General features: G+C 43.0%; 1 pseudogene; it reads right to left on the bottom strand.

Annotated features, from left to right (window-relative positions):
• Positions 1-8,537: 8,537 nt before the first annotated feature.
• Positions 8,538-9,229, bottom strand: LOC132325890 (uncharacterized; annotated as a pseudogene).

The following is a 9,229-nucleotide window of genomic DNA, read 5'->3' as shown; positions in this document are numbered from 1 at the left end:
TGTCACGTGGTTTACCCATGCACAGCCTATCTAGCTGGGCCTCAGGTTCCATGCATTGACTAACCAGAACATTCTGAGTTGGAAAGGATTCACAAAAATCATCGAGTCCAACTCTTAAGAGGATGGCCCACACAGAAACTGAACCCACAACCTTGTCATTATTAGCACCAAATAAATATTAGCGCCAAATTGGGTCTGAGCCAAATGAGCCAATCTCACAGAACAAAATACTTCCCCCCACCCCATGCCCCCATAGCTCCTACTTTGCTGCAAACACCAAAGAGAAGAGAGATTCCTGTGCTTCAACTTCCACCTCCTCCAGAAAAAAAAGACTTTCTTGTCTCATTTCTGAGGGATCCCTAGTGTGGACTGTTTTGCCTTTGGATCCCATGCCAAGCCCTCTGTATTCCTTTTCTCAATTCTTGGCTGTCCCAGCTAGAAAAAGGGTGTTTGATTTAAATCTGTGGGTGGTGATCAGCAGGTCCCCAAGCTATAGCTGTGCAGACAAAGCATTTGGCATCACACTTGTCTCAGATAACTTGAGACATCCATGATATACACAGCTAGAGCAGATCTCGACTGCCTTATAGCAGACAGAGGAGTCCAGACCCTTTTACTTCTCTATACTATCACTTGGGAAACAAATGCATGTCCAGTCTTTCCTTCATCTGATCAATTTTAGACATCAATTCCAGGACCAGATAAAACAGAGCTGAGCCTGAATCATTATATTGATTATACGTCTGCAGGCTGTAAGGAGAGCCCAGCCTGATTAATTTTATTGACTATATGTCTGTGGAAAGCCCAGCCAGAGCAGCTCAGGCACAGACACCTGTGGTGCAGGTTGACTGCCTTGAGCCAGGTGGGTGCTGGGCTCTGCCCCTCTGCCTCCACTGGGGCATCAGAGATGCCTCAGCACCTGCAGCCCAGGGAGAAGGGCTGCAGGCAGTGTAGCCACCCCTGGGCAGAGGGGTCACCCCCTACCATGATCTGCCCCTAGCCTGGGGCACAGAGGTTGATGTGGGGTGCCAGCCTCTCAGGGATGGTTAAAAACTGAGCTGCCAAAGCTGTGTGTGTGCAGTTTGGCTTGTGTATCTTGGGATCCTCTCATGGAGTATCCCAACCCCCTCCTTTTGAGGATGGGCCTTAGGAGAAATCTGCCCTCTTGTCAGGTCTGCTTTATCTGCCCCCTTGTTTTCTTGATATCCAGCTGATATGGAGCTACTTTTTTTGTCCTATGGAGACCAACCAAAGCCGAGTTATATTTAGCAATGTTCCCATACAAAAGATCAGTCTTGTTAGGCAATGTTGGATGTACTGTATCTAGTGAACTACATGGCTAAGTGCCATACTCTGATACAGAAATTTCTACTGCTCAAGCAAACAGGAAGCCCAGAAAATGCAATTATGTGCCTACTTTTAGAAGGAAAAAATCTAAGCCACGGGCAGATCTATTTCTAACTTACTTCAGAAACGTCTAAAATGCATTTCATGGTAGTCAATGGTGCACTTAGAGGATGATAAGAAACAAACCTTGAAGCTTAACACCATTATTCACACTGAAAGCTTGGTACAATGAGACTGCTAGGGCTGTGGGCTCTGCACAGGAATCAGCTGTGACACATTCCCATTGGGTTCAGTGTAAATTACTCCTATCTGGTTTTCAACAAACTTGCATTATAGTCACTGGACTGTTACAAGTTTTATTTCTCCTCTCAGGCAAGATCACTTGCTCTGTGGTGCTAATGATCTCCTAAGCATTCCTGTTGTTTAACTCTCTGTGCAGAGTGATGCATGATGAAAGCAGGGCTGTATTTTATTACATTATAATAGTGTTTCTCAAACTCCTGTAATGAAATACCTGCAGCAGAGCCAGAATGTCCAAGGCATCCTGGTGTGTATTCAACAACATACCATACGCAGCTATCTGTGCAGCCCACGGTCAATAAGAACCAAACAACAGAAAAAGGAGGAATTGGTCTAGTTTCACATTACAGGACTGGGCTCTATGGGAGCAGAGCTTTGCAGAGCTCCTTGGGGCCTGTCTTCTTGAGTAAACTGTGGAAGGACAGATAAACCTGCATCACCTCTCTCAAAACAGGCCATCATTCTAACTTTTGTCCTTGCCAACATACTCACTGCAACCTACACCTTCCCTCACCTCCACAATCTACCCCTCATTGTCAAGATCAAGCACATGCTTTTACTGCTCACAGAGAACATAACTCATATTGCCAACAGCTTGGTTTATATTTAGTTGTTATTAAAAGCTGGGGGAATCAAATAAAAGACTATTGGCTCTGAGAAGCTCTGCTCTGCAGGCAGTCAGATGAGATGACCTTGAGAGCTCTCCCATTTCTGGTTGCTGCAGTAATCACTGCTGCTGGGAAAATGAGCCTGAACAGGATGAATTCAGCACACAATTTCATTACATTTCTCTGTGCTTGTGGGTTTTTTTAATGGAAAAGCACTCCACATTCTCAGCTTTCAACTTTATTTCTCTCTTCAGTTGTCCTAACTGTTTCTATCATCCTTATTTCATGCTTTCTTCCCTCTTTTTTTCCCTTCCTTGTGCTTTGCAGAAGAACACTGCTCTCCTAGCCAGACATATGATGAATGTCTTTGTGTGTTGTTTTCTTGTATGCTTGCCACTTCTGTTACTTTATCTTGGCCCTTCCCTCTGTCTTTTACCAGTCTTCACTTTGAGCTACTCTTTTCTCCACCATTTTTTGCCTTGGGTTTTTTTTGTACCTTGAATTACATGCTGTTTCTTGGACTGGATCTTTATTTTTCATGTAAAACCCGCTGTATTTTTTTAATCTCTAGTACAGTCTCACCACCACTTATACTACATTGACTTAATTGATTTCAGGCAAACTGGAATGATAAGAAGATAATCCAATTTGGAAGAGATCAAAAGCCAGATAGCATGAAGTGGTAAAAAGAGGATGAGAAAGCTTATAATAATCTTTAAGGTAGATGTTCCTGGGTTGCAAAGGGAAATCTCTGCCTGGATCTGCTAGACCCAGGAGCAGACCTGCTGGCATGACTGCAGTGTGCAGCTGGGCATGCCATAAACTCACTTGAGCTTTCCAGAGCCAAGTAATATTGGGTCAGGTCACATGCACCACTTCCCAGCATTCTTATGGAAAAGCAGTGTATTTGCCCAATAGACACAGTCCCACATTACAACTGAATTTTGGCCTACAGCTGTCTGGGGAAACTCACATTATACAACCTGCATTTGATCACCTTTTCCTCTTGTCATTTGATTTCCCTTTTTCTCTGTCAGTGATGGAGAGCTCTTCTGTTTCCCACCGTACTTCTCTCTGGACTCTGAAACGCAAAGAACATCTCTCCCTTTATTCAAATAATCTGATATAATTTGTTAAAGACAGAGAAGTAATGGGATTAGAGAGACTATTTTTATTAATTTAAACAGTGCTATCTACCCAGTCTTCAGTGTGAGGCAGTTATACAGCTCAGCAGCACTTTCCATTGCCATAGTTTGTTCCTTCGCTTGTGCTTGGGTCAGCAGGACAGTGGCAAGATTGAGCAGGAAAAAACATGAGACTAAAATTAAAGGACCAGAGCTAACAGCAATGAGTCTCTGAGCCAGGCTGTCAGTTGTTTCAGACACCCTCCTGACGACAGAGCTTGCAGGGCTGGTAATGCTGCCAGCAAGTAGGGTGAGGCTTCTATTCCAGTCTGTTAGTATGTATTCTTAAAGGTTGTGTTTAATCCTGGCTAATACAGCCACAATGTTTTACTATCTCAAATGTGCTTACCCTATACAATTCCCATCAGATGTGTTCATAGCCCCCGTCAAAGTCCCCAGGACATCAGGATAAACATTTCCCTTCGCTGTTCTGATGGCCCCAGTCAAAGAACAATTTTCTAGTGTTCAAATGTTCTCTCCAACATAATGGTTTAAAAGTCAAAATAAAACCAAAAGCAAAAGAACAACATAAACTAGGAGGCAGGCCCTGTCAGACTAACTTTGCAAAGCTGACCTTGCATAGCCTGTGGTGCCCAGCCCAGTGGATGCTGGCCATGCCATGGTTTCCATCAGCCTTTGATCACTGCAAATAAAGAGTACAGCCCTCCCGAGTGGTGACAGAAACCATCAGGGATCACACTCTGTATTTCACATTGCTGCTAACACAAAATCAGAATGGCTGCCAACACTGAAATCGCCATAAAGCTGAGAAGTTGATAAAGTGGATAAAGCTGTGGAAGTGGATAAAATGTAGAAGTATATTAAATCATGGTTTTTTTAATTGCATGGTATTACTTTATTTCTCAAGATAGCTGCACTAAAAGTTGTCTTGACAACATTCTCAGTGAAAATGCAGTAATTTTGTTTTATTTTACCTAGAGCAGATTATAATGGGGATATGAAAATACTATCCCTTAAATAGAATTGCCTGCTTCTTTATTAAAATAAATTGCTCCTTTTCACTTTACAATGGATATACTCTTCATAGCAGTCATGTTTAAGAGTTAATTTTCCTAATAAATACAGACAGAAGCCTGACTTTCCCATGCTGCGCTGGAGATGCAGTACTGACTTACATTTTGTTGTCTAAAGCTGTCAGGATTGTATGTGCTGACTAAACTGAAATTTTGCTTCCAGCTTTTCCCTATCCCCATGTCCCCATCATTTCCATCATTCCATCAGTTTACATAATTCCTCATGCTGCAGCCCACGGATTCCTGCATCTTGCTCCTGCTGCCTAGGAGCAAGATGGTCACTGGGGGCTGTCCTTGGCTAAGTGCACCAGAGAAAGTAATGTTTTCTCCTGTCTGCTTTTTCTCAAATGAAAAATTGACCAAGGTTTGCAGAGAGGCTTCATTTAGGCACCAAATGTGCTCAAGTAGTTAAAAACCAGGTTTGGCACTTGGTGATATCTTTCAAATTGTACCTCTTTGACTCTCAACAGGGCAGTTAAGTTTCATAATTCCTCTTGCCTCTCATGGAGCCCAGGGCTTACATAATCACAGGTTGGAAGGGACCTCAGAAAACTGGCCAGCCCAAGTCCAGGGTCATCTAGCAGGGCCACCTACAGCAGGTTTCCCAGGACCCTGTCCAGTTGGGTTTTTAAAATCTCCAAGGCTGGTGTGGGGTGCTAGGGTTTAGTGTACCACTTTGGTGTGCTTGCTGAGCCCCTGCATGCAGGCCAGCAGCTGACAGACCTCTTTTTTTCACTCTGCTACTGTGAAGAGAGATAAGATATGGAATTCCAGCTGCTGTAGCAAGAGAGGAAGGTTGGAGTATGTTAGGAATTCCAGTAGCAGGTAGGAGACTATCATCCTGGACTGAGAGGGGGTTTCTAATAAGAGAGGGGTACATGGGGTTTATGTACTAGTGTTGTGGGATAAGATTATATTAAAGAAAATGTGAGGTGGGAAGTGTGTCTTTAGTGTTTTTGTGCAGCCCATCCAAGGCATATTTGGAGAAAAGACAATTTCTCTCTTCCCCTTGTTCTTTCTTTGAAGTCCATGCATGCCAGAATGACAGGGTCCTTGTGTTAGGACTCTTTTTGTATTGCACCACTTTTCCTTCCTGGAATCTGTTTTCTTCTAAGCTTTGTGCTTTCAGGTGGTTCAGGTGCAACAATTTTTATCATGTTTGTGTTACACAGGAAGCCTGAAGGTACATCAGCCTTTCAGCTGCAAGCTGTTTGATCAGGTGCAGAGAGGCAGAATTCAAATGACTATCTATATAATAGCTATTGTTTCCTCTATCTCCCAACTCCAGAGCTAGAAAAGAAAGATGTTGTTTCCCATCTTTGCTTCTAAAAGCCATGTTTTTTGAACAGCCTTTTGATCTGACTTTCACTGACTGTCAAGGCAACCAGTTCCTGGCTTGCATGCAAAGGGCACTTGCTCTCCCTTGCCTACTCAGGGCATTAAACTTGGGGACCTCATTCACTGCTCTGGTTAGTTTCAAGCTGGGAAACTGCTGCTGCCAGGTAGGTTTGTAATGCTACTGTGCCATCTTTGTAGCTTCATGTCTGCTTTCCAAAGTAACATGTAAATCCATAGAGAGGTGTCCCACTAACATTAATTTCTTAGTCAATGAATTGCACCAAGAAAACCACCTCTCAGTCATTTCAATGTGACTTGAAGTATAACTCAAGAAAACCAAAGCATTGATGGTGAGAGCAAAGGACAATAAGGAAGATAAACAGTGTGGCCTTGATGATTTTAAAACTGCATGAATGTGAGAAGTCTGCATCTGATTAAAGAAATCCATTCCTCACAACTTCTCTCTCCTTGGTTCTGCTTATGGCAAGGGAGAAGATTCATCCCTGCTGTAAGCCAACTGAAGTCATTCTGATCTCTCTGTTTTTAATGCTTACTGCTGTGCTTTTCGTATGTATATGAAGAAATAGCATAAAGAAAGAAAAGAGAGAGAAAAATTAGGCAAAGTTACAATAACAAGTGAGATACCAAGCAAAGATTAAAGCATGAAACAATATGTTAGAACTCAGCATGGAGTCAAAGACACAAAGATTCGGCATCATATTTTTCTATCTCCTCCTCTTTCTGTCTGTACATTGTTTTGTTGGACTGTCATCAGCTTTCTATCTCACAAATAAGCCTGGTATATTTTATATCTTAAAAATTGAACATGCAGAAGGACAAAACTTCACTTTTAAATAAGAATATATTTCACAAAGGATACACAAATTCCATCTAACCTTAATGTGTTTGTGTCAAATACAGAAGGAGTTTCTCAAGGAAACTTCTCTTTGGTGTTTGGTGTGGGCTGCCCACTCCATGCCAATGAAGGCCATGAGAATACACACTGGAGAGGTGAAGGGAAAGGGACCCTCACTTTCTGTTCTCACTCTTTGAGTCGAATGTGATGCTGCTCAAGCTTGTAAAGTCTGTGCATGTACCTCTTTATATAAACAGGCACATATATCTGTATATAGGTAATGTCTTGAAAATAATACAGCTCAATTCTGTTGAATCTTCCAAATTTGGGGCAGAACAAGAGTAATTTTTAGAATTGCAGTTTCATATACACCCATCTTAATCTTGTCTATGTTTTTGTTGGGTTTTTGTTTGTTTTGTTTGTTTTGTTTTGTTTTTTGGTGGGTGTTTTTTTTTTTGTCTAGACCCAAATCTCTATGCTTTAGTACACAAGGCATTTATTTCACTTGGTAATACTGCCTTGGGGTAAAGCCCAAGATAAAAGTGAATTATCCCCTCATTGTCCTGACTCCTTCTGTTTAGGTAAGAATAAAATTAAAAGCTTAACTAGCAATAGAAAATCTTACACACTGGACAGTGAAAAAATGCAGGGTTTCAGGGCTCATTCTGTTAATGAGTAGCAATAAATAGTATATTTTGTCTTCCTATCTAGTTTTTTTGGATAAGCCAGCATTGTCTTACACTCTTTCAATTGCAAAGCAGGCTCCCGGCAGAATGCCAGCCCTGGCCAGCAGCAAGGGCATGCTGAATGCACACCTGGGGAAATCTGCTGTCAGAATTGCAGTGTCATAAAGAGGCACCCATGTAAACCTAGGGTTTAGACACAACCAAGTGTGATAACTCCATGTACTGAGGTTGCAAAGCTCATGTAAAAAGAAAGACAAATAGGCAGTGCTTCACTGATGGTTTAAGTACCACGGCAATGGCTCATTTAGGTGTTTGCAGTGCAGACCTGCTCTGCATGAGCACAGAGCAGTAGTCAGGGAGAGGTGTAAACTGAGGAGTCCACAGCTGTTATGGACACACCAAACACTTCAGTTTTCTCCTTGGGATAAAATTCATGTTGTCTGAATGCAGCTGTGTTTGTGAGCTCAGCTAAGAGTATCTGCCCAGATAAATGTATCAAAGCTGAACAAAAAAATTTGGTTGTATAAGCAAGACAATTGTCTTTGAACATGAGGTAGGTGCCTAGTCATCTAACACACTTGCTCTGGAGTATTCTGCCATGCTGAGACATTTTAAAAGAAATTGTTGGTGGATGGCAGCTATGATTTCACCCATCTGTACCTCAGGAAGAGTCCAATTCCAGTAGAAGACAATCCTCATAAAAGAATAGTTTACATAGAGCATTGTAGTATTGGTCATGTGAAAAAACGTGGCTGACAACTCCCTTTGAACAGCCCTCCTTCTTTCTGAGAAACATTGCTCAACTTCCTGGCAGGCTCAGTAGTTTAACATGAATAGTTTTATAATTTTAATGATATTTTATATTTCCTAATATTGCTATTTCATGGAGTTTTTGAGGTTCAGAGGGATGTCTGGAGATGGTATGGTTCAACCTGCTTGCTCAAGCAGGGTGACCTAGAACTGGCTGCCCAGGAGTATGTCCAGTTGGCTTTTGAATACTTCCAAGGGTGAAGACCCCAGACTCTCTCGGCAACCTGTGCCAGTACTTAGTTGCCTTCACAGGAAAAAAGTGTTTCTTTGTATTCTGATGGCACCTCCAGTGTTTCATTTACAGAATCACAAAATCACTAGGATGGAAGAGACCTTCAAGATCACCGAGTCCAATCCATGCCTGAACACATCAACTAAACCATGGCACCAAGTACCACATCCAGTCATTTTTTGAACACATCCAGGGATGGTGACTCCACCACCTCCCCAGGCAGACCATTCCAGTACTTTACCACTCATTCCATAAAAAAATTTTTCCTAATATCCAACCTATATTTTGCTTGGTGCAGCTTAAGACTGTGTCCTCTCATTCTCTCAGTTGCTACCCAGAGACCAACCCCCACCTGACTACAGCCAACTTTCAGGAAGTTGTAGAGAGTGATAAGGTCACCTCTGAGCCTCCTTTTCTCCAAGCTACACAATCCCAGCTCCCTCAGTCATTCCTCACAGGGCTTGTGTTCCAAGCCCCTCACCAGCCTCGTTGCCCTCCTCTGGATGTGCTCAAGCATCTCAACGTCCTTCCCAAACTGAGGGCCCAGAACTGGACACAGCACTCAAGGTGTGGCCTCACCAGTGCCGAGTACAGGGGAAGAGTGACCTCCCTGCTCCTGCTCGCCACACTATTGCTGGTACAGGCCAGGGGACCATTGGCTTTCTTGGCCACCTGGGCACACTGCTGGCTCATGTTCAGCCAGCTGTCGAGCAGTACCTCCAGGTGCCTTTCCTCCTGAGCACTGTCCAGCCATATCGTCCCCAGCCTGTAACGTTGCAGGGGGTTATTGTGGCCAAAATGCAGGATGGCCAGTGTATCAGACCCAGCCAGCAT

This window comes from Haemorhous mexicanus, chromosome 3 (assembly GCF_027477595.1).
Source record: "Haemorhous mexicanus isolate bHaeMex1 chromosome 3, bHaeMex1.pri, whole genome shotgun sequence".
Taxonomy (NCBI): domain Eukaryota; kingdom Metazoa; phylum Chordata; class Aves; order Passeriformes; family Fringillidae; genus Haemorhous; species Haemorhous mexicanus.
The sequence above is the reverse complement of the archived record's forward strand: the minus strand, read 5'-3'. Positions and strand labels throughout refer to the sequence as shown.